Source organism: Sorex fumeus, unplaced genomic scaffold, assembly GCF_029834395.1.
Source record: "Sorex fumeus unplaced genomic scaffold, SorFum_2.1 ptg000128l, whole genome shotgun sequence".
NCBI classification, from domain to species: domain Eukaryota; kingdom Metazoa; phylum Chordata; class Mammalia; order Eulipotyphla; family Soricidae; genus Sorex; species Sorex fumeus.
In genome coordinates this window covers 9,041,662-9,068,047 of record NW_026606185.1, presented here as the reverse complement: position 1 = coordinate 9,068,047, position 26,386 = coordinate 9,041,662, and positions in this window count along the sequence as shown.

The following is a 26,386-nucleotide window of genomic DNA, read 5'->3' as shown; positions in this document are numbered from 1 at the left end:
GGCCCACTCGAGCAAATCGACGAACAACGGGAGGGCCTCGAGTTTAAGACTAGCCCTCTTCCTTCCATCTCTAAATCTGGTTCTCAGAAGCACCGTATTTTAGGTCTCAGTGAGACAAGCAGCTATACTTATCTCAGGCCTGCAGTTAAGGAAGCAGCATCCAAAAGGCATGAGGTGTTTCAGTAATGATCTCTGGCAGAACGCAGACACTATGTACGAGTAGAAAATACTGAATAATAAATGCTGGAAAATCAATATCAGATTATGGACCTTGAATTCAAAGATCATATAGTCCACTCAATATCTTCTCTTTACTCCTCAGCATAACCGCCAGGAATCATTCATATGCAGCAATACCAGAATGTCCTTTACTTTGAACTAGTTTCAACTTATATAACTATCTCCAAAGTGCAATTTTAAACTGAACAGAATGATAGTCCAAGATGGGACTGGTGAGTCCCAATGTTCTTTTGAAATCCTTCTTTAACGGCCTTATGTATGCTCACAAATATTAAAGTATGTTTATGAAACATTGAGTTCATGACTCAAGAATGGTGAAATCTGAAACTAGAAAGCTCACTTCAGGAACTCCAGTGTCAGCCATAGAAATAACCTGGTTAAAGTCCCGTGTCACTAAATAAATGATGGTTAGAGGGATCACCCGGGATGGGAGATGCAAGGTGAAAGTAGGCTAAGGACCAAACGTGATGGCCTCTTAGTATCTGTATAGCAAACCATAATGTCCAAAAGTAGAGAGAGAGCAAGAAGGAATGTATCTGCCACAGAGACAAGGGGGTGGGATGGTGTGGGGTGATGAGAGGGATACTGGGGACATTGGTGGTAGAGGGATGAGTGCTTTATCATTATATGACTGAAACTTAATCAAAAAAGTGTATAACTATCTCACAGTGATTCAATAAAAAAAAATTAAAAAGAACAACAACGAAGTCAATGGGTGTTACCAGTAGGCAGGTTGGGGATGCAAGTTTTCATTACCAAGTATGTGTCAAGAACAGTGTAACATCTTTCTGCCTCATAAATAACTGCACATAAATATTTGTGCTATGAGTTGGTATTAGTATCCCTCCATTTTACAAATGATTAAATCAAATTCATAGACGACAATCCCTCTATAAGACACCTTGCTAGGTTTATGTGCTATATGTGAATTTCTTTGAAAGACTAAAGAAGCATAGGGTCAGACAGAGAAGATACTGGGTAAGATACTAATCTTATACATTTTTGGCCCATATTCCTCTCTGGCACACCATATGGTCCACTGAGCCCTGCCAGGAGTAATCTCTGAGTACAGAACCAGGAGAAAGCTTTAGTTGGGTGTTCCTCCCACTCCATCACCCTACCCCACCTCTCCAGAAAAAAGAACAGGAACATTAAAAGAATTTTAAGCAATTTTCTGGGTTGTTTTACTGCCTTTAAAATAAATCTATCTTCAGAACTTAGAAACTTGAAATCATACTCAAGTTTTAACAATTTGATTCCTTTTGTCATTCTGGAGCTATGGACCCATTAATGCTTTATGAAATTTGTCTTCAGCTCTTTGTTTTTAAAGATCCCAGATTATCTTTTTAAAGTATTAAGGATACTTTGAGGACAATGCCTTCACAATTTGATTTTTTTTTTTACTGAATTTCCTATCTCTGCGAATTTGCTCCCAAGGTTTCAAATAATCTCTATCTGAATTCCACAAAAATTTCTCTTTCCTTTTTTTTTTTTCCGCTGGCCAAACCATTACTTTTTTGAGAGTTTGGCTATGGCGGGGGATAGAAGCGTTTGGGTCATTACATTAGAAGACAGATAACACTATGCAATGTAAGTTTGGCTTGTTTGCTGTCTTATAGTCAGTCAAAAATTTCTCCTTATCTGTATTTCCCCTCAAATTGCATCACCACAGATGAGTCCTATATTTCCTCATCATTTATAACACACACATTTCATAAATTAAATATTCAAAAGAAAAAAATACAGTAGTCTCATATCATTGCAGTATATAATGCAATTTTTGTGTGTTTTTTTGGGTCACACCCAGCGATGCTCAGGGATATTCCTGGCTCTACACTCAGGTGTTACTCCTGGTGGTGCCTAGGGGACCATATGGGATGCTGGGCATTGAACCCAGGCTGACCACTTGCAAGGCAAAGGCCAACCTGCTGTACTATCGCTCCAGTCCCTATAATGTAAATTTATGACATATTTTAGACTATTTAAGTTTTGTATTTTTTTTTGATTGGAAGCCTATACTTCTTTTATTCAAAGGCATTCTTCTTTAAAAAAGATAAATAGCAATGGTCTCTATTTTTTTAAGTTTTGTATTTTTAATGTAAGGAAAAGGGGTTAAAAAAGGCAATATTTTTACTGAAAAAAAACATGTAAAAGAATTCTTGTTTTAAGGGACCTGAGTCAAGAATAATCTTACTTAGCGGTTCACTGCTGGCTCTCTGACCTCGAAGCATTTCATATTTCAATCTTCTTTCTTTTATTGTTAGAAAAGAATAATATGGCAGGGGATCTGATAATAGAGTGTAAAAAAATGGACTTTTAGATCATAACCTGCAGCTCATAATTGCTACCGACTTCAGAAATGACAAGACTTTCCCTATCAGCAACGTGACGGGCTTGCTATTGTAAAACCTGCTTCAGTAACTGGTTAGTGTTTAGAACTGCTACTTCATTTCTCCTCTTTAATCTAACTTCCATGAGAGTTCATACCTTATGATTCTAGGATCAGTACAAAATTGCATCAGTAGTTGGTTTTCTGGGGACTTTTAAGATCTAATGCAGCGGCCCTTGTGTTCTAGTCACTTGAAGTGGAGTATGAGCTCATCTACAAGGCCTCAGACTGCAGACCTGCAGACGGAGGCTTTAACAACCTGTCACCAGTTACTAATGTTCTCTGAAGCAAAGAGTGCAGCTCTTTCCTGATGAGCTGGATCAGCAATTTACCTGCGTGCCCTGCTGCATGGTACTGCAGCTCTTTGCAAAACTGTTCTTGGCCCTTCCTATATGGAGAGAATTTGGGTTTGTTTTATTTGATTCTAAGCTAGGTAAACTGGAATGATATCTAGGTGACAGAGAAGTGAGATTCAACATAGATCCAATTACCATATAACTGCTGTGTTTTAACTACTCAAAACCTTTATTTCCTCATACTTAAAATGAGTTTATGAATTTTATGAAGGCAGCATAGGCAAATTGATTGAAAAACAATAAAACACAGATAGTATTTATTATAATTCCATGCAGTTTTTTTCAGACTTTTATGCCCAAAGAGTTTCTCCTAGGTTTAATTATTTGAATTATAACCTTACTTGGGTTGTTTCTGGAATCATATTATTGAATTGTGTCTGTGAGCCTCTGTGTCATCCAACACGTGGGGAATTCTTAAAGGGAGACTAATACCTAGCCCTCTTTTATTTTTGACTAGTTGACCATGGGATTCTGAGAGTGTTATAGCACAAAAGCATGTTACATGAAAGTCTAGTAATAAAAGATTTTCCCCTTTTATCCTTATAATAAAGAGTCTCCTCCCCCAGTGCCTGGCTATCCTCACCAGGGCCCCTTGGAGGGTGGCGGGTTGAGTTCCCTCCCACCCCCTGAGCAGAGCCCCAGGAGCTGAGAACCTCTGGAGCCAGTCAGGGCCATGCTGGGACCACTCTCCATACGTCCGGACAAGCCTCATGCAAAGTAAAAGTTTCAGATAGTTCACTTATAATGACACAACTGGGTCCCATTTGTAGAACAATAGATTGTTGAATATTATTCTAGGATGGAATCTAAGACATCATTGAAAATTCACTTCCTTCACTCTACTCTAAATTTTACACACATACCTTATTTTCATATGAGGGTTTGTATCCTCAAGGATTAAAAAAAAATATTCATTTTCTTGTCATCTAATTCTTCTCTTATCTGTAGCTAACTTAGAAGAAGTGTCTCTGTCATTGGTTCATGTCTCTATGTGACATTAGTGGCTTTTTCACCTCTATTCATTCTGATGATTTTGGTTTACAAATAAAGAAATTTTTATGACAATAACTAGAAGAATGTGAGAGTAATTTGATATATACACTACCTACTCACCAGAAGAATTATTTATTGTTACATGCAATAAGAAAGTGGGAGTAAAATTTCCTTTGTGTTATTCTAGGAACACTTGATTCTAGAAACACTTGGACATTGCTGAGAACCAGTTAACTAAAACAATAAATAAATAAAATATATCAAACAACTAATACTTGCCAACGTTCTGAGTACTCCTTTCTTAAATATGCTTTTCTTCCATTTTATTACTACAAACCAGATTCTACCTTGCTCAAAAAATATTTTCAGAAGAATTATAGCTCATGAAAATGCTCTTTAGGTGTTTGGATATTCGAGACTGGCAGGAGTACCATTTCTAAGTCAAGTCCAGAGATTTTAACACTTGAGATTTTTGTTCATTTACCTCTATTTTCACTCAACACTGATTGCTGACTATGGAACTCATTGGATTGTAAACAAGACACTAATCACCCAATTTCCCACGCTTATAGTTAGGTCTGTATATCTTGGTTGGTAAGGCAGATATCTCACTGATAAACAGTAAATAGGCTCAGTGATAAAAGTAGACCGAATCAGAAATTCAGGTTACCTCAGAGCTATTACAAAGGGTTCTAAACTATGAGTCACAATGAAGTCTGAAGGAAGAAGGGTAAGGAAGGTAAAACACATAAAGAATTGTTTTCTCAGTTAATGGGAGCTGCATATGAAAGAATCTCATGACAAGAAGCTTTGAAATTCCAGTGTGACTGAGTAAACATGGAAAGTGGTGAGTTTATAGAACCTGCATTCTGAAAGAGATCAACATAATACAGTAAAGCGTGTCAACTTTGCTGGAACTGCAGAGACACTCCTTGGGTAATTTAAAATATTAAACTGGGAAGACAACACTGACTCCCCTGGAACAGGGAGCATGAGAACAATGATATAAAGTCACCACATATTTAGGAGGATTGAAAAAAAATAGGAAGAAGTCAGTGAAAAGGGAGAGAGAGAAAAAATAGGGCAACTCATACTAATGACACAGAGAATGGAACTTCACTAGTGTGGAGCTAGCCATCTGTTCTATCTGATTACTGCAGAGAAGCATTTGATTTTATAAGCCACCGTTCTTTTACAGAAGAAATCCTTGCAGATTAGAGAATATTGATCTGAAGGATATATGTTTTGGCATGACTAAAGTTTTCTACTTAAAAACACAATAATGCTTAACATTGCTTGAATTTTCTATGGATAAAATTGAGTACATTTCATAAAGAATTTTTAATATTGCTATGACAGAAGATTGCAAACAAGGTGATTTTGATTCATGGACTTCTTTACCATTTTCCTTAAAATGTCTTTATGACTCAACAGTTTATATTACCATGTTAAGAGAGATACATTCCACAAAACTCAGAAACTACAAAGCATAAATAGGAAAATACTGTCCTAATACTGAAATTTATTTTAAAGATGGGAACTTGAAAAAATGTTGAATAAACTGTAAGCCACTTTAGGGGAAAATGTTTCCAGGACATCAAGTCTTCAGACTGTGAGAGAACATGCCATGGTGTTTTGTTTTTGTTTTTGTTTTCAGAAATGCACCTACAATTTTGTTGGGACTTAGAAGAATTCTGAGTAAAATACTACAAATTACATTAGTTTTCTAAGGAACTAGCTGTCCAGTGCTTCTGAAAACCTAAGGGTCAATTTCCCTGCTGATGGCCATAATGAAGGTTCAAGGCAGGATTTTCTAACCTAATTGAACCTGCAAACTCTGAACTAAAGTATACTAGTCCCGAATATCAAATAAATATAATATAGAATGATGGTTGAAAACTGAACCCTAACTCCATGTAATATGCAGGTGGTAATTTATTATTCAGTGCTCATAGAATATGACCAGTATAGAATCGCTTGATCACTTGACATCCCGTTACTCATCGATTTGCTCGATGAGTAATGGGCACCAGTAATGTCTCCATTCATCCCAGTTGCGGACTACTGTAGCCCAATGGCGTCTGCTCATTCTAGTAACACAAAGAGTCTCAAACCAATCGTTCAGGTTCTTGACGAAGAAGTCTGATTATCTCGTGGGTGGGCGGCCACGTGATTTTTTGACATCCCATGGAATCCAGTTTGTCTAGTCCAGCTGTCGTCTCCAAATCTCATTACGTGTCCAGCCCATGTGATTTTTGATGCCTTGGCAAATGAGACACTGTCCCTGATTCTCAATCGTAATGGAGGTCGGAACTCTGGATTCTTTCTCTCATTTGAGTGAAATGTGATACTCCAAGCATAGCTCTTTCGATTCCTCTTTGGGAGAACAGAATAGCGTTCTCATCCTGTTTTTGTAGGGCCCAGGTCTGTGAGGCATATGGTAATAAAGGAAGAACAGTGGAATCGAAGAGATATGCCCAGAGCTGGAGGTTCTTCATCCTCTTAGCTATTTCTTCAACACTCTTGAAGGCATTCCAAGCTGCTCTCTTCCTCTTGTGCAACTCAGGTGCCAGGTCATTCGTCATGTTGACTTCTCGACCTAAGTGCACATAACTGTTGCATTTGGAGATGTTCGTTCCATTGAGAGCGAATGGAATGTCAGGAACGAGACCGTTTCTCATAAACGTTGTCTTCGTGAGATTCAGCTGTAGTCTGACCTTTCCACACTCATGGTCAAAGTCGGCCAGCATTTGTGCCACTTGGCTAGTGTTTGGTGTTATTAGAACGATGTTTTCAACGAAGCAGAGGTGGTGTAGTTGCCAACTGTCTATCTTCATTCCCATTCCTTCCCATTCCAGTCTCATGACATTCTCGAGGGTGGCACTGAAGAGTTTTGGTGAAATGGTATCACCTTACCGAACCCCTCTCTTGACATCAATGATCACTTCCTTGTAGAATGGTGAGATCCTGGTAGTGAATCCGTAATACAACTCATGGAGGATACTGATATATTGAATGCACTATTTGGCTAGTGCTTCGATGACTACTTCTGTCTAAAAAAATCAAAGGCCTTCTTTAAACCAATGAACATTAGACAGAGCGGCATCTTGAACTCCCTAAAAGTTTCAATGAGCTTGGTTATCATGTGGATATGGTTGATCGTGCTGAATCCTTTTGAGAACCGGCTTGCTCACATAGTTGTCCTTCATCTAGTGTTCTGCCAATGCTATTCAGGATGACTCAAGTGAACAGCTTGTAGACGACAAACAACAGGCAGATCAGGCGATAGTTGCCAATGTTGCGGATGTCTCCCTTCTTGTACAGTCCTGCTGGTTTTCCACTGGGAAGGAACCTGGAATTCAGACAGGTAGTGTGTGAAGATCCGAGACAGTTTATTGATGAGTACTGATGGAAGGTTCTTCAGGTGTTTGGGTCTGACCTTGTCTGGTCTGGGTGCTCTTCACTTCTTTACCAACAAAATGGCGTGTCAGATTTCGGAAGGGAGAACGTTGGGAACGACATATACAGTCTGCAGAATTTGGTATGTGGGCAGGTGGACATGGCTATCAAAGAGATCCAAGTAGAAGTCATAAATAGTCTTCTCCATTCCCCTTCTGGAATATGTGATAGATCCATCAGGATGTCAGAGGGCAGTCATTTTGGTCTTGTAGTTGGCGAAGGATAGATGGGCATGGCGAATGCTTTTCCCGCCTTCTGCTGCATCTGCCAGCACTGCTGCTCTTCTCTTTTTGAGGTCTTTATTGCTTCTTTGCACTGCGTGAGCTCAGATGTTCGGTTGTGGTTGCCTGAGCGTTGTGCCAAGCCATGTTAGGCAATTGAATGAATCAATGCTCATGGCCAAGTTCGTGTTGACAAGGACACCAACACCACTAACGCTTTTGTCACATGTTCTGAGGAACAGTTCTTCTCCAGTGTCGAAAACGGCGTGATATAATTGATGCCTTCTCGTCTTAGTCAGACCAATAATGTTGTACTTGATGTTTCGCTCTTGTCCCCTTAGGTTCTGGATAGATGCATTCGATGCCAGTGAACCTGCATTGAAAGTACAATCAGTCATTTTTGTCCTTTTTCATTTGGCAGCCTATTTCAGCCTTGAGATTTTATCAGCCTCTCCTTCCTGATCCTTCTTAATGCTGCCGTATTGGTAGCTCTTTCAGAGTCAGGGAAATGATACCCATTGTATTTACTGGTTTTGGCATATTGAGTATGCCACAGATAGCTTGTCAGGCTCTGCTGTGTGGGCGGGATATTCTCAGTAACTTGCCAGGCTCTCCGAGAGAGATAGAGGCTTTTAGGGTGGCCTCTAATTGCCCTTGCAAGTGTTCTCATGGTTCAAACCATATTTGAACTCTATCACATATGGTGCGGTAAGCTTGGAAGACGGGTATTAAGTGTCTTATGATGTGTCCAGAAAGTGGCGGGGAGTGTGGTGGCAGCTGGGTAGTGGAGGTAGTGGAGGTAGTGGAGATCTCCTGATGAGGAATTTATCTGGTACCAGTAGGGTGGGTCTTCTCTGTGTAATCCCTGGGTCACTGGAGGTTGGTGGAAGCAGACAGAGCAGGGTAGGGTGGGGCTTCTGGTTTTGATCCCTTGGTCTCTGGAGATTGGTGGGAGCAGGCAGAGGATCTCAGTTCTCGGGTCCTGTTGAGCCTGGAGTCCAAGGTCACAGAGTTCCACTTACCTGGTTCTGTGGGGCTTCACTTGTGAGTGAGTCTCGGCCTCAGTGTCCGGAAAGTGTCCAGGAGCATGGCTGTGGGTGGATAGTGGAGGTAGTGGAGGTCTGCCGATGAGGAATTTATCTGGTACTGATAGGATGGGTCTTCTTTGTGTATTTTGGATAGAATATATCATATAATAGAATACACCATATGGTTATTTATTTCAAACGCAGTCTTGTTTTTGTGCTGCCTACAGCATGTACTCCTGATTAGAATCCCTTTGTCACCTGTGGTTGGTGGGAGCAAGCAGAGAAGCTCTGTCCCTGGGTCCGCCGAGCCTGGAGTCCAAGGTCTTAGAGAGTTCCGCTTATCTTGTTCTGTGGGTCTTCAGTCGTGCGTGGGTCTTGGCAGGAGCTGCCACACGGGTCCGGAAAGCGTTCTGGAGTGTGGCGACAGCTGGGTAGTGGGAGTAGTGTCTAATCAGGAGCCCCACCCTACCCTGCCCTGTCTGCTTCCATCAACCACCCAGGGATCGAATTGCGCACAGGAGACCCACCCTACCCAGATAAATACCCCACTGGCAGACTTCCACTATCTACATTACTCCCACTACCCAGCCGCCACCACACTCCAGGACGCTTCGCGGCCGCGCAACACATCATAAGACACTAAATACCCATCTTCCAGAATTGTCGTACCATATTTGATAGGGTTCAAATATGGTAACACCTACAAGGGTGATTAGAGGTCGCTCCAAAAGCCTCTATCCCTCTCGGAAAGACTGGCAAGCTACCGAGAGTATTCCGCCCGCACGGAAGAGCCTGGCAAGCTATCCGTTGTGTATTCGATATGCCAAAACCAGTAACTACAACTGGTCTCTTTGACCTGACCCTGAAGGCTTCACCGACATGGCAGCACTGAGAAGGATGAGAAAGGAGAGGCCGACAAAATCTCAAGGCCGACCTAGGCTGCCACAACGAAGGAAGACAAAAATGATCGTCGGTACTTTCAATACACGTACGCTAGCATCAGATGCATCCATGGAGGACCTGATGGTACAAGCACGAATGATCAAGTCCGACATCATTGGTCTGACCGAGACAAGAAGGCACGAATCTCACCATGCTGTTTTCGACACTGGAGAAGAATTGTTCCTCGGAACATGCGATAAAAGAGGTGTTGGAGGCGTCGGTGTCCTTGTCAACGCAAACTTGGCCAAGAGCATTGATTCATTCGAATGCCTAACAACCCGAATCGGACGTTTACATTTGAATAGATGTGGCTCACTGCCTGCAGTTTCTATCTTCGTTGTCTACGAACCAACATCTCATTATGATGAAAGAGAAATCGAGAAGTTCTACATGGAGCTAGAGAAGTTCTATAAAAAAGATCACACCTTCTACAAGATCATTGTGGGTGATTTTAATGCCAAGATAGGACCGAGAAGATCAGCTGAAGAACTTCACATCGGGACCCATTGCCTAGAATGGAACGAACAGGTTGAGAGACTGTCTGAGTTCATCATGTCGACCAAGACCATTCATGGTAACTCACAGTTCCAGAAGGCAGAATCTAAACGATGGACATGGGAGTCTCCCGGTGGACGATTCCACAACGAAATAGACCACATCATATTAAATTGACGGTTTTGCCTGACTGATGTCGCTGTTGTCCCAAAATTTCGAACGGGATCAGACCACCATCTCCTTCGTGCAAAATTCTACTTCACAGAGCGGGGGGAAGGGATGCAAAGTTCAAAAAGAGAACTCCCAGAATGACCACCAACTGGGAACTCTTTGGTACTATTGTGGCAACATGGGAAGATGCCATTGTTGACAACATTGAGGAGGAATATGATCGACTGGTTCAGCACCTCCATGAATGTGCGAGGAACGCCAAGAGAGAGATAGCCACAAAAAATCGCCTATCTTCGAAAACTCTTGAGCTAATTCGCCAGCATGGTTTGGCTCATGCCTCAGGCAACCGCAAGCTAACGTGTGAGCTCGCAAAGCAGTGCAGAGATGCGATCAAGGAAGACCTCAAAGAGAAAAGAGCAGAAGTACTGGTAGATGCGGCAGAAGCCGGGAAAAGTATTCGTAACGCCCGCCTGTCCTTCGCCAACTATAAGACCAAGATGACTGCCCTCGACGTCCTGATGGATCCATCACATCCTCCAGAACGGCAATGGAGAAGATTATCAATGACTTCTACTCAAATCTCTTCGATAGCCATGCCCACTTGCTGACATACCAAATTCCACAGGATGGATATGTTGTTCCCAACGTTCTCCCTTCCGAAATCCAACACGCCATTTTATCGGTAAAGAAACAAACAACACCCGTCCCAGACAATGTCAGACCTGAACACCTGAAGAACCTGCCGTCAGTACTCATCAATACACTGGCTCGGCTCTTCACTCGCTACCTGTCTGAATGCAAGGTTCCATCCCAATGGAAAACCAGCAGGACCGTACTACTGTTCAAGAAGGGAGACATCCATGACATTGGCAACTATCGCCTGATCTGCCTATTGTCTGTCATCTACAAGTTGTTCACTGGAGTCATCCTGAATAGGATTGGCAGAACACTAGATGAAGGACAACCATGCGAGCAAGCCGGGTTCCGCAAAGGATTCAGCACCATCGACCATATCCACACGATAACCAAGCTCATTGAGGTTTCTCAGAAGTTCAAGAAGCCGCTCTGCTTAACGTTCATTGATTTAAAGATGGCCTTTGATTCTGTTGAGACAGAAGTGGTCATTGAAGCCCTAGCCAATCAGGGTATTCAAGCCCAATACATCAGGATCCTCCGTGAGCTGTATTGCAGATTCACTACCAGGATCTCACCATTCTACAAAGAAGTGATCGTTGATGTCAAGAGAGGGGTGCGGCAGGGTGATACCATTTCACCGAAACTCTTCAGTGCCACCCTCGAGAATATCATGCAACGACTAGAATGGGAAGGAATGGGAGTGAAGATAGATGGTCGGCAACTACACCACCTCCGCTTTGCTGATGTCATTGTTTTAATAACACCAAACATCAGCCAATCGGCACAAATGCTGGCCGACTTTGACCGTGAGTGTGGAAAGGTAGGACTACAGCTGAATCTTACGAAGACAATGTTTATGAGAAACAGCCTCGTTCCTGACGCCCCATTTGCTCTCAATGGAATGACCATCTCAGAATGCAACAGCTATGTGTACCTAGTTTGAGAGGTCAACATGACAAATGACCTGGCACCCGAGCTGCGCAGAGGAAGAGAGTGGCTTGGAACGCCTTCAAGAACATCGAAGAAATAGCTAAGAGGACGAAGAACCTCCGGCTCCGGGCACATCTCTTTGATTTTTCTGTTATTCCTGCATTAACATATGCCTCAGAGACCTGGGCCCTACGCAAACAAGATGAGAACGCTATTTAGGTCTCCCAAAGAAGAATAGAAAGAGCTATGCTTGGAATATCACGTTTCACTCAAATGAGAGAAAGAATCCGGAGTTCTGACATCCGTGGACGATCAAGAATCAGGGACGCTGTCTCATTTGCCAAGGTGTCGAAAATCAGGTGGGCTTGTCACGTAATGAGATTTAAAGACGACCGCTGGACTAGAGCTGTTACCGACTGGATTCCACGGGATGTCAAAAGACCGCGTGGCCGCCCACCTACCAGATGGTCAGGCTTCTTCGTGAAGATCATGAACGATCGGTTTGAGGCCTTTATGTTCCCGGAGCGAACAGTTGCCATTGGGCTACACTAGCACGCGACAGGTACAAATGGAGACTTTACTGGGGCCTGCTCGAGCAAATCGATGACTAACAGGAAGTTAAGTGATTTAAGTAAGTGACAACATGTACTAGCACCAATCCCAGTCTTCCTCGGGCAGCGGAGCAAGAGACCAGGTGATTTAGGGATGCTTATATCTGTGATATCAAGATATCTCTGAAAACATCACCAATATTCTCGAGTGAAACACAGTGATTTTTAATTAAGGGTAGTATAAAATTCTTTCCTAAGACAAGCGTGTGTGGTAACACTGCCTCAGATGTTGGGTGTGCTTCGTTCAGGGTACAGAGGGATGGCTATTAAGGGTTCTATGTTCTGGAAATACCTCTTATGTGAAATGAGTTGTGTAGTAGTGTGAATGTTGGGAGTGTTAACAAGTGGAGTAAATGAGAGTTTGAGTCTCCTTAAATTTATTTTCTGAGAAAATCAGGAGAAACAGAAGAATTTGTATACAGTGGAAACGGTCAAATTTTTTTTTCTTTAGGCCACCGAAAAATCCTAGATCTCAACAATGTACTGTGTGGCAGTTAGTACATTTTAATATCGGTACTTGACATAGTGAGCACAGGAATTCATCACTGTATTACTGTATCACTGTCATCCTGTTGTTCCTCAATTTCCTCAATTAGGCACCAGTAATGTCTCCATTCATTCTAGGCCTGAGATTTTAGCAAGTGCCACATTGAAGGCTCTTTCAGAGTTAGGGGAATGAGACCCATCCCTATTACTGGGTTTTGACATATTGAATACGCCATGGGGAGCTTGCTAGACTCTGCTATGCGGGCAGGATACTCTCGTAGCCTGCCTGGTTCTCCAAGAGTGAGAACTAGACAATAAAAGAACTAGACAATAAAAGCTTCCAGGAGCTTGGCTTTATAGTCTCTGGATCTTGGCCATTGATGGGATTGCACAGCACCAGGGGCAGTTGGTGAGTGTAACCATCTATCTACTGTAAGATGGAGGATCTGGGTGGAGGAGGCCCAATTCTATCAGAGCAGGCTTGGAGATCTCAGTCTCGGGTTCCACACACCAGAGTTCCTCTGCCGTTTCCTTCATCACATGGTCACACAGTCACACGGTCCTCCCGTTGTTCATCGATTTGTTCGAGCGGGCCCAGTAACATCTCCATCATGAGACTTGTTGTTACTGTGTTTGGCATATGGAGTGTGTCACGGGTAGCTTGCTAGTCTCTGACGTGTGGGCGAGATACTCTCAGTAGCTTACCGGGCTCTCCGAGAGGGGCGGAGGAATCGAACTCGAGTCGGCCATGTTGGCTGCATGCAAGGCAGAAGCCCTACCGCCGTGCTATCGCTCCAGCGTTTCCTTCATAATCCTTGATTTTGCATTAAAGAGTCTTAGTGAAGAACTGAGGCAATAGTTCAAAGGACTGGAACACATAAGTTTTTCATAATTAAAATTCTGAGTTTGATCCATGACACTACCACATATGTCTCTCCTGGCCTTCCACCATCAGTTATAGCCCTGATACTTTAAATACACAATTCTGAAGTGACCCTGATGGTCTCCAGAACCACTGGTTTCTCACCCAGAAAGGAACCTGAGCTCTGAACCATCAGGCCCACACCATGGTCAGAGTATAGATAGAAGAAATCCCTGTACCCCAAGCATTGTAGGGAAGCTGGCATTAAACATAAACAAAATCCTTGATACGAAGCTGATTTCTTAGGAAATGCTCCCCAGCTGATATTCCCACATAGAAGGTGATGATTATTTGTTCTGATTTTGCCCTAAAGAAATTCAGTTCTAGCAAGTTTTCCATACTTAAAGATAAAGTAGTAGAACTTTCCCATGGTTTATATATGCTTCTTCTACACTGAGCAGGTCAAAAAACCTGAGGTAACTGATTTTTTATTTTTTTATTTTTTTATTAGTGAGACACCATGAGGTACAGTTGTAGACTTATAAATTTTGTGCTTGGATTTCAATTATACAATGATCAAATACCCATCCCTCCACCAGTGCCCATTTCCCACCACCACGGATCCCAGTATCCCTCCCACCCCCCATCCCCCCATCCCACCCTGCCTCTGTGGCAGGGCATTCACCTCTGTTCTCTCTCTCCTTTTGGGTGTTGTGGTTTGCAAAAGAGGCATTGAGTGGCAATCATGTTTGGTCTATAGTCTACTTTCAGCATGCTTCTCCCATGCTGGGAGGATCCTCCCAACACCCTTTATTTGGTGCTCCCTTCTCTATCTGAGCTGCCTTTTCCCCTAGCATGTGTGGCTGGCCTCCAAGCCATGGAGCAAAATTCCTGGTTCTAATCTCAGCCACTCTTGAGTGTTAGTCTCCTATTTTGTTACTTTATGTTCCCCAGATGAATGCAATCTTTCTATGTCTATCCCTCTCTTTCTGACTCATTTCGCTTAACATGATACTTTACATGTTACATACCACTTGTATGTAAATTTCATGACTTCATCTTTTCTAACCGCTACATAGTACTCCATTGTGTAAATGTACCAAAGTTTCTTTAACCAGTCGCTGATTTTTATGAGACAAAATATAATGCATGTTTTGCAGAGAGACCGTAACATACAAAGCTACTTCAATGTTCCAGGTTGAATTATTTTTCTGGTATAACTGAACGAAAGAACACACTTTCAGGGACTTAAATATGTGAAAATTCATGTATTAAGAATACTGCATACCAGAAGTCTGGTGCCAGGGTCATTTCTTTCTAAGATGCTGAGAAGAATCTGTTGCAGGGATCCCCTTGCTTCTGGTACTTCACTGGCTAACTCTGATCCCTTGATCTTTAGAAATTTCATTTCCATCTCATTCTTTATTTTCACATGGTGATTTCTGTGTATAAAAATACTTCTAGTATTTTTATTAGAGTTAGAGCTATATTAAAGTTTATGCTATAGTAGCTAATAAATACATTTTTATTTATTTATTTTTTCATTATTTTAAGATTTTATTTATTGAATCACTGTGAGAGCAGTTACAAAACTTTCGGGTTTAAGTCTCGGTCATACAATGAAACACTTGTACCTTCACCAGTGTCCATTCTCCACCACCAAAAACCCTAGTATACCCCTAACCCACACCCTCCCCCCACATGTGGGGCAGATGATTTCCACATTACTCTCTGTCTACTTTGATTACATTCAATATTTTGACATCAGACCATCATTATTATTTGGAATTTTACCCCAACACTCAGATCTGCCAAAAAGGCAACAGTAGACAATTTGTTTTCTATTGCTGGTTATGAATAACATATGATGTCACGTGGCTGCAGTAGTGGCCTCGAGATTTTGAAATTCCGAAATTTTAACAATTAAATCTGGAGGGATTTCTTCCAAAACCTGCTGGGTTCCTAGATTTGTTTCTGAGTCTTTGGGATCATAGCTGTTAAGCAGCTTGATCAGGAGCCAGAGAGGCCGTTCGTGGGTGGCAACTCGGGGTCTCGCTGGGGTGGGGAGGAAAGGGCCGGCTCCACCCCCATCCCATGAGGCCCTACATGTCTTATCACTGCGGGCACAAACCTGACTGTCCAATGACCTCTAGAGGATGGCAGCCAAGGAACTGTCAAGGGGGAGCAGGCAGAGAGACAGAACCTTTTACTGTGTCCCTGCTATAGTAACCTACTGTGGAGTCTGGATGCATTTCTGCCAAAAGCCGCTGGGTTATGAGATTTGTTTCTGAGTCTCTTGGATCATGGCTGTTAAGCAGCTTGATCAGGAGTCAGAGAGGCCATTCGTGGGTGGCTACTTGGGGTCTCATCGGGATGGGGAGGAAAGGGCCGGCTCCATCCCTATCCTGTGAGGCCTCACATGTCTCATCACCACGGGCCCAAACCTGACCGTCCAGTGGCCTTTGGAGGATGGCGGCAACCCGGCCGCTAGGGAGAACAGCCAAGGCACGAAACCTATTCCCTCCTGGGGTGGCCTGGTGCCAGTAACCTACTGCAGGGACCGGACACATTTCTGCCAAAAGCCATTGGGTTTCGAGATTTGTTTCTGAATCTCTGGGATCATGGCCATTAAGCAGTTCGATCAAAAACTAGAGAGGCCATGCCTTCAATTTTATATAGCTGAGTCAGAGATGGTTTGTGGTTGTGTCTCCCACATACCTAACTTTTGGCCATTTACTTTCTTGGGCTGGAGCGATACCACAGTGTTAGGGCGTTTGCCTTGCATGCAGCCAACATGGCCGACCCGAGTTCGATTCCTCTGCCCCTCTCGGAGAGCCCGGCAAGCCTGGCAAGCTCCCCGTGACGTATTCGACATGCCAGACACAGTAACCACAGTAACAACAAAGTCTCCAATGGAGACGTTACTGGGCCCACTCGAGCGAATTGATGATCAGCGGGAGGGCCTTTACTTTACTTACTTTCTTGGTAAACTTTGCCTTACGTTTTTGGGGTCTGGCCAAAGGCACAGCAGCAATTTTGGGGTATGTGGGAGTCTGAAGGTTTCATCAGGCTGCTGATTCACTTGCCTCACAGGTATAGATTATCTGCTGGTGACACCATACCCCCTAAATACATTTTTATTAGCAACTATAGCAGTTTTGTCATTTGTGAAGGATTGGTGCCAGGGGTTCGTTTTATCTGGGAGTGCTACTGTCACCACCCTTGCCACTGTTGCCTCTGGCTAAGGAAAATGGCACCCATTTAAATTTCTGGCACATATTTTTCTTTACCCTTATCTCAAAAAGAGAAAGTGAAATGGTAGATTTGAACGCTAATGACTCCCCTCACCCCACTCACTCTCCATGCCCCACCCAGATCTCACTAATGAACCAGAAAGCAGATTATGTCACAGCTAAATTCTGCAATGCTTTCAGACCTATTCTAGGTGGGAAGGAGACATTAGCTCAGGACAGAGGCATCACTTTTGAGAACATTATCATGTTCTTGGAACAAAAGATCTGATCGTTTGAATGAGTCATATACTCCAAGGTTTGGAGAAATAGAAACTTTCAAAATTCAGCTCGATAGCATTTTTCTTGTCTTCACTAAAAGAAATCATCAGCTAGGAAATCATCCTGCTAATACACTTGCCTACAAAATTTCTAGTGACATTGGATTATGATCCCAGCACACATTTTTACTAATAACTAAATGTTGCAGTAACCAGATTTGTTTCCAAACTGTTTACATTCTTAGAGAGAACTCAAGGTAGTAATTATCATGGGCAGAATTTTCATCGTCGATTGCCTCGAGCAGGCCCCAGTAACGTCTCTTTCATCCTAGCCCTGAGATTATATTCACGGCTCTTTAGGAGAATGAGACCCATCATTGTTACTGGTATTTGGCATATTTGGTAGGCCACGGGGAGTTTGCCAGACTCTGCCCTGTGGGCAGGCTACATTCGAAAGCCTGCAAGTTTATTTGTACTTAAATTGCATCAAGATGATCAAAATATCAGAGAGAGATGCTAATACCCTATCAAAAATTGCTGGCACCTGATTTAACCCCAACTTCAAGGAGCAGATGAATGAAGTGAAGCTTTTGTTAAGATGTGGATTGTGATTAATGTGGGGTGGGGTCTGCTTATCCAGTAAGTTGAGGGACATGCTCACATTGCTAGTTTAGAAACACATTTGAAAAATTCAATCATAAACTATTTGTTACTTTGTAATTCATGACCATTTATATAAAAAACAAAGTTATGGGCTACACTCTGAAGAACACCCAGAGCATGAGAATAAAGATGTCCTAAGAATATGTTGAAAGCAGTGACAGAAGCACACTCATGACAATTCAAATGCCCGTGTGAACCCTGTGCTCATAGGTTCTGGCTGTGTGCAGTACTCAGCACTGAGAGAAAGGAAACACAAGACTAAGCTGAGCTGCCTTCATAGATAGACAGCTGCAGGTGCATATGCTAATGGTCATTAATAAACCTGTTCCATGGCCTGATTTCTCTGCCCATCTAACCCAACATCATTAGAGACAGATTATGCTGCACTGCTTACTTAATCAGTAAAATGAGAAGAGCCTGTTGAGCTGCAGACAAGATTTCAAACTTAGATGGACTTAGATGGAATTGAACCCAACCTCTCATTTCAGGAATCGGCCAGCAAAACAGTTTTCTCAGACCACAAGGCCAGGTCTGACTGATTGCAGGTAAAATACCCAGTAAGCCAGGAACGGACAGTAGCTCCTCTCGTCCTAATTAGGAAACTGCCTTCAGCTTGTACTAAAAAGATTCAACTTATACAAAAAGGAGAAAAAATTCCAAGTTAGGAGGAATGGGGAGCTAGCTTAAGTAGTAGAGCACATGCATAGAATGTTTAAGGCCCTAAATTCATGGCTGGCATTGAACAACATCCAAATATCACAAGGTTTTCCCCTTGTAGCCTTTGTTCACCAGCAGCTTGGCCGCAACAGCTGATGAGCTGAAATCTGCTGAGAATAACTAAGAATAATTCCAGGTGTGGGGAATTCTTTACCACTTGAACATTCTCTTTGGTCCTTTGGTCTATTTCAGTTTGTACTGCATATGACCCTATAACTGCATTCATGCAGTGTTTCTTGCACTTCAGAAGAATTAACCAAAAAATCAAAACATACCTCTTTTTAAATAGAAAAGAAATAAAGTTATTCTCTTAGGTAGTTTTTTGGTGGTTGCAGGGTTTGAACTCAGGGCTTCAGACATGTGGGTCATAGGAGAGAACAATATCCCAGGCCCCAAGAGGTGTTTTTAAAAATACAGTATGTTTAAGCAAATTTGGGAACTTGACATTTTCAGAATATCAAGATTATATAGATTATATTTTGCTATACAGTTTATATTCTGTAGCATGTTGTTGTAACCTTAGAGATCTTAATGTAATATTTTCTTTGTGTGTTCATGGGGTTCAGGGTGGGGTGGGGAGGGGTGGGCGGGAAACTTTGTGATTTTATAAGTTCAACCAACATTTGTTTTTTGTTAAAATGTTTAGACTTTTTTTCCCGTGAACCAAGACCCTCCCTAACATTGTATATTTCCATTCTGTTGGAGATAGGGGCCATATATTCCAATGTGTATATATATACACAGCACTAAGATTTCTAAGAGTCTTAAGGTAAATTAAAAATACTACACATTGCCAGTGGTTTTTCAAATGAGAGGCACTGAACATTCAGTGAATTGAGACTGGCAAGTCATTCCTCAAGGCCATGAAAGACAAGGTCTTCATTATCAGAAAGGAGATGTCTAGTTAAGGCACTTTGTAGTGAAAGTGAAAACAAGTCATCAGGCCTGGTTAATCATTTTGATCAGACACTAACTGCTTATTTCCTGTGAAAGAATCTACTTGGTTGGAGAAAATCCTGATAAGCAAAGAAGTCCACTAATGGGAAATTCAATTGTTGGCTTCTCACCGCAGCATTGCATGAGATTATTAGGTACTATTGTCAATCTCTTGGAGGGCCAGAAGGCACAATTTTCAGAACTAATATGTAAACAGCCAATATTGGATCAATGAATCAATTAAATTATAGAATATAGTGCTGTTACAGAGTTCTATCTATAGAATATAGTGCTGGTACAGGATTCTACCCTGGAGATATTAACTATTCCAAACATAGTGTTGGAAATAAGCTAAATCTATTTTTTTTAAAATTTGGGGTATGTCTTCTTTCCCCTAGATGTAGTCAGAATTTCAAAATAGCTTCTTTGTTCAAGGACCAGATGAAAGCAGCAGTTTGCCAGAATTTAAATTTTTCCTTCACAGCAGCCAGCAGGAAGCATGTGCCATAGCCTTTTGTGAATGCAAAGAAATCTTTGAATAGAACTGACTGTTTTCTAGGCAGTATTAGGGGAAAAAAGAAGCTAAAAGTGACCTAAACATCTTGTGACTAATTCTTTCCTCTTTTCATGTTCTGTGATTGGCATTTGCTATCATTTACATTCTTGGAAATAATGATCGTACTGAAAAATTAAAACTAAACCTAATTTGAGTGCCATTTCTGAGAGCTCCTAACAATGCTTTCAAAAGAATGCTGTTTCCTTTGTCTTCCACAGAGATAAGAAGACAGAACTTTAGATTTTCTACCCTGCCACAGATGGTGTTAATGTGCTTAAATCCAGAAACAATTGATTAATTCTTCATTTAGATCTTTATCAGAAACTCATTAATGTGATGAGTTCTATCTGAACTTGCTCGATTACATGCCCAAGCCCATCTTTAAAAACTTAAGTAGCTTTAATTAGTTTTTTATTGAAAAGCATAAATAATGTAAGTATCAGCTAAATTTAGGCTATTGGAAAAGTAAGTCTTCTGAATAACTTTCATTATTGCCCGTGTTTGCAGAATCTTAGTAGGATGGCATTTTAAAGAGTCTATAAAAGTTTCCCAGTCTTTTATACAAGGTACCATTAAAAGCCATGCCATCCTAATAATTGTATATACTTAACAGTTTTAATCTATTTGGTGTGGGAGTTCTAATTTCAAACTGAAGGGGACTGTTAAATATACACTCTGTGGCATTCATATTAAGTCAAAGACATTTTAGCACTTTGGGCTAACAATCCATGCACAGTACCTGCCTGCATATTTTTGTTTGCGTTTTTTTTTTTTGTTTGTTTTGTTTTGAAGTCACATTGGCAGGGCTTAGGGTTTACTTCTGCCTCTGTGTTCAGAGATCGCTCCCGCCAGTGCTCAGGGAACCATACACACTGCTGGGGGTAGAAGGAGAGTTGACAATTTATGACAATTAACAAGGAAAGAACCTTAAATACTCTCTCTCCCCCCCTCCCTCTGCTCTCCCTCTCTCTTGCATGCTTGCTCTCTCTGAATGTTGCCTTGTTATGCTATCCCTGCTGAAACTCTTGCAGAAACTCCAACGGCTTGTTCAATTATTATTATTATTATTATCATTATTATTATTATTTTGCTTTTTGGGTCACACCTGGCGATGCACAGGGGTTCCTCCTGGCTCATGCACTCAGGAATCACTCCTGGCGGTGCTCAGGGGACCATATGGGATGCTGGGAGTTGAACCCAGGTCGGCCGCATGCAAAGCAAACGACCTACCTGCTGTGCTATCGCTCCAGCCCCGGCTTGTTCAATTATTCAAAAACATCCTTTGCTATAGAAATTTTTTCCAAAATAGCTGTGAATTTATTCCAGAAATAAATATCTTATCAACTTTCAGAGTATTTTTAGCATAGAAATCCGTGACCTGGATGGGAAAATCTGTGTCTTGCCACATCTGCAAACCAGGAGTACCAAAGCCATGTGATGGAAGGACACAGTGCCAAGAATTACTCTTATAAGTTCATCTGGACTTTAGTGCATCAGCTTTTCTTTCAAAGCTGCACATATATTATTTTTTCTGAAGATGGAGCCAGAGATATTTCCCAAAGACAGCAGAGTTTATGAGGAAATAGGAAGATCTGCTCTATCTTTGCTTGCAAATAACTGATACTCCATGCTCTTCTTTCTTGCAATTTTGAAATTGGACTTTAGAATCTCAATAGTTATATACAATTGTCAATAAATCAATTAAATAATTTCGTTATAACTTAAGGTAAAAATAAGCTCACATACCTTCTTATTTTCTTTAAATATGGCATCAAACTACAAAATTATCTTACACTGGATATAGCACAGAGGTTAAGGTATTTATTTTACACATAGCCAACCCCAGTGTGATCCCAAAAACCATACATGGTCTCCTGAGCATTGTTGAGTGTAGTATGAAAGATCACTCCTCCCAAATTATACCACATTATTTAAATGTTTTAAGATTTATTTTCATTAAAACTCTGTGATTTACAGAACTGTTCATTATTTAGTTGTTTCTGGTCTATAGTGTCAAAATACCAGTCCCATCACCAATGGGATCTTCCCTCCATCATTGTCCTAAGTTTCCCTCCAACCCACCATCCTTCCCCCTTAGCAGGCACTTAACAAATTTACATTATATTGTTTGTTCTAATGAACTTGAAACAATAAATGGAATTATAAAAATATTTAAACAAAAGTCAATTTTTGATAATTGATTGCTACATTATTTTAACTTACATAAACATTTCATATAATTTAATACAATATAATATGCCTACTATTATTCACATAAAATTTTTTTCAATTTAGGCACCTAAAATATATTATATTAAATTTTATTTGTCCTAGGTTTCATTATAATAATTGTAATACGTTGTTCAGAATTTACTTGCTGTTAACTACAAAACCTCACCCTTAAATTTCTTGCTGTAAATAACATTGAACAATTTCTTTTGACATAACCATAATTATAATCCCTTATCTTATGTGGATGTCTGTACTGTGCTATCACTTCAGTGTCATTGCTATCCTTGATGCCATGATGTCAGTGTGTTCCTGCATTGCTAGCATATAACACTGAGCATTGATCAGAAGGATAACTTTGCAGAAATGCCATTTCCAATGGCTTGTGAGACCATGACTCTTAGCCGATGTTCTCAGACAAACTTCCTGTCTGGATTCAAACAATAATGAATACAATCTCCTTGTTTTCTCACCAAATCTTTGTCTCAGTACAATTGATTAAGCAAAATTCAGGTATAACAATAATCAATAATCATATCTTACCTGTAATTAATAAAATTCTTTTCTTAATTCTGTGTTAATATATTTTGGAGTTTACATGAAATAGGTAATGTGAAATTTAATAAGAGTGAAGAGAATTAAAATGGGAGTTTAAATGGGAAACTTGAATAGGCCATTAAAAAAGTCAAAGTCTTTGACCAAAAAAAGAGAATATTGGCTTTATATTAGAAAATATTATATTATAGATACTGCTTATTTGTTTTTATAAGTAAATATAAGATTGCAATACAATATTTGTGGATGTAAAAATGTTGAACATTCAATATAAATAAGAAAGTTACTCATTATTGAAAATGTATAAAATCTCTTAGCAAGTCAAGAGTAAATATATCTTTCCTAACCTAGTAGATGACAAACCTAAGCACAATGAGTGAGTGCCATACTCAATGCCATGTACTAGGAAGTTTGTCCTTACCTTTAAGGCTTGTAAAACTTGTTTCAAGGCTAGAATCTTTCAAGGCTGCTGCCTGTCCCTGAAGTTCTGGTTTTGTTCCTTCAAATTTGAGTGGTAATCAAGTTAGGTAGAATATTCTTTGAGAGGTGAGGTGGTCAACTTATTTACAACTACTTGATATTATTGCTATAATCTTTATTTCTTGAGAGTGCTTATCTTTTGAGACTGAGAAAATGCTTTTTCTTCTTACTGAAAGTGTCCCTTGGCTTCTCCTTCTTTCTTCCTGTCACTATACTTGCCTATACATTTTTCCAGACTAACTTTCCCAGTAGTTTAATGATATTTCCCAGATAAGTTCTATTTCTGACTTTGGTTACAGTCAGAGATAATAGGAAAGTGTAGGGTAACATTGGTATGCCCTTTCTCCCTTGCCGCAGGCAGCTTAGGTTTATTGGGTTATACCATTCACAGTGCTCCCGAGACATAGACATTCCCATTCCTCTGTGTTTATCTTTAATTTCTCTGTACTCTCTGACAAACCATTAATCACCTATTTCCCCTAAGCAGTACCTGTGACTTGTAAAGTAAAATTCCCCAGAGATCTCTGGATTTGTATTTGTAAGTGAAATGTTGCTTCTCTCTCTCCCTTATGTCCTTTGCATAGTTTACATCAGAGCAATGTCCTTTTTGTATAGACATAGGAAGACAGTTAATGCTATGTTTTTCTAACTTGGGAGTTAATTGAATCCAAATAATATTTACGCCTGGGCATATGTTTACCCAACTTAAGCATCAGTTGCCCTTAGATTATGGCACTCCAAACCAGGATCCCGAAGAAGGGACTGGAGGAACCCAGGGCAAGCTTTGAGCTACCCTGGCATTGAAATAGGCTAAGCCAAGAGCCATAATACTTAGCTATAAGTTAAGATCACAGATATGTACAAATTCTGTCATGAAACAAAGAGAAAAAACTGGAAAAGGACCCTACTTAGGGTCAGGAAGGGCTCATCTGGCCTGAGCACTGTAGTCTTGGATCTACAGCAAGATGTCCCCAGGAGAGCCACCTTATAAGGTTAATGTATCTCTTACTGTGTCCATACAAAATGACTAATATTAGCTGATTGAATTGGGCATGAACTTCACCTTACTTTTTTTCTTCATTTTTTATAATTTTATTTATTGAATCACAGTGAGAGCAGATACAAAGCTTTTGGGTTTAAGTCTCGGTCATATAATGAAACACCTGTACCTTCACCAGAACCCATTCTCCACCCCCAAAACCCCCAGTATATCCCCCTCCCACACCCTTCCCCTACCTGTAGGGCAGGTGATTTCCACATTACTCACGCTCTACTTTGATTACATTCAATATTTTGACACCAGATCTACCACTATTATTTGGGATTTTACCCCAACAGCAGATCTGAGGATCTGCCAAAAAGGCAACAGTAGACTTTACCCCAAAGGCAAAAGTAGATTTTACCCCAACAGCAGATCTGAGGATCTGCTGAAAAAGCAACAATAGACAATTTGTTTCCTATTGCTGCTTTATGAATGACATATGATGTCTCGTGGCTGCAGTAGTGGCTGCGTGATTTTGGAATTCTGAAATTTTAACAATTAAATCTAGAGGGATTTTTTTCAAGATTTACATTTTTTAAAAAATTTTTCTTAGTGAAACACCATGAGGTACAGTTGTAGATTTACAAATTTTTGTGCTTAGGTTTCAATTGTACAATGATCAAACACCCATCCCTCCACCAGTGCCCATTTTCCACCACCACAGGTCCCAGTATCCCTCCTACCCCCCTTCCCCTGTCACACCCTGCCTCTGTGACAAGGTATTCCCTTTTGTTCTCTCTCTCCCTTTGGGTATTGTGGTTTGCAAAAGAGGCATTGAGTGGAGGGATTTCTGCCAAAACCTGCTGGGTTCTGATATTTGTTCCTGAGTCTCTGGAATCATAGCCATTAAGGAGCTTGATCAGGAGTCAGAAAGCCATTTATGGGCGGCAACTTGGAGTCTAGTTGGTATGGCGAGGAAAGGGCTGGCTCCACCCCCATCCTGTGAGGCCCCACGTGTCTTGTCACTTTCGGTCCAAACCTGAGTGTCCAATGGCCTCTGGAATATGACGGTCACCAAGCCACCAAGGCGGAGCAGATGGAGGGACAGCACCATTTCCCCCCTGGGGTGGCTCGATGACAGTAAATTACTGCAGGGTCCGGACGCATATCTGACAACAGCCGCTGGGTTCAAGATTTGTTTCTGAGTCTCTGGAATCATGACCGTTAAGCAGCTTGATCAGGAGCCAGAGAGGCCGTTTGTGGGCGATGACTTGGGGTCTCGTTGGGGTGGAGGGGAAAGGACCAGCTCCACCCCCATCCTGTGAGGCCCCACATGTCTTGTCACTGAGGGCTCAAGCCTGACTGTCCAGTGGCCTCTGGAGGATGGAGGCACTGGGCCACCAGGGGGAACAGGCCAAGGCACGAAACCTATTCCCACCTGTGGTGGCCCAGCACCGGTAACCTACTTCAGGGACCGGAGGCATTTCTGCCAAAAGCCGCTAGGTTTTGAGATTTGTTTCTGAATCTCTGTGATCGTGGCCATTAAGCAGTTTGATCAGGAACCAGAAAGGCCATGCCTCCAATTGTATAGCTGAGCCCGAGGTGGTTTGTGGGTGTGTCTCCTACATACCTAACTTTTGGCCTTCGTGAACTTTGCCCCACGTTTTTGGGGTCTGGCCAAAGGCACAGCAGCAATTTTGGGATATCTGGAAGTCTGAAGGCCCCATCAGGCTACTGATACATTTGCCTCACAGGTACAGATTGACCTGCTGGCGGCACCATACCCCTTTAAGATGAATTTTTAAATGGTTATTAGACTAAGGAAAGGAGAAATTCACTCCTAGCTGAAATTCTACCCTTGGATAGATCTCCTAACTGGGGATCTTTGTCTTAGAAGAGATTCCATGGAAGAAAGGGAAGGGCTTTACATATGTTAAT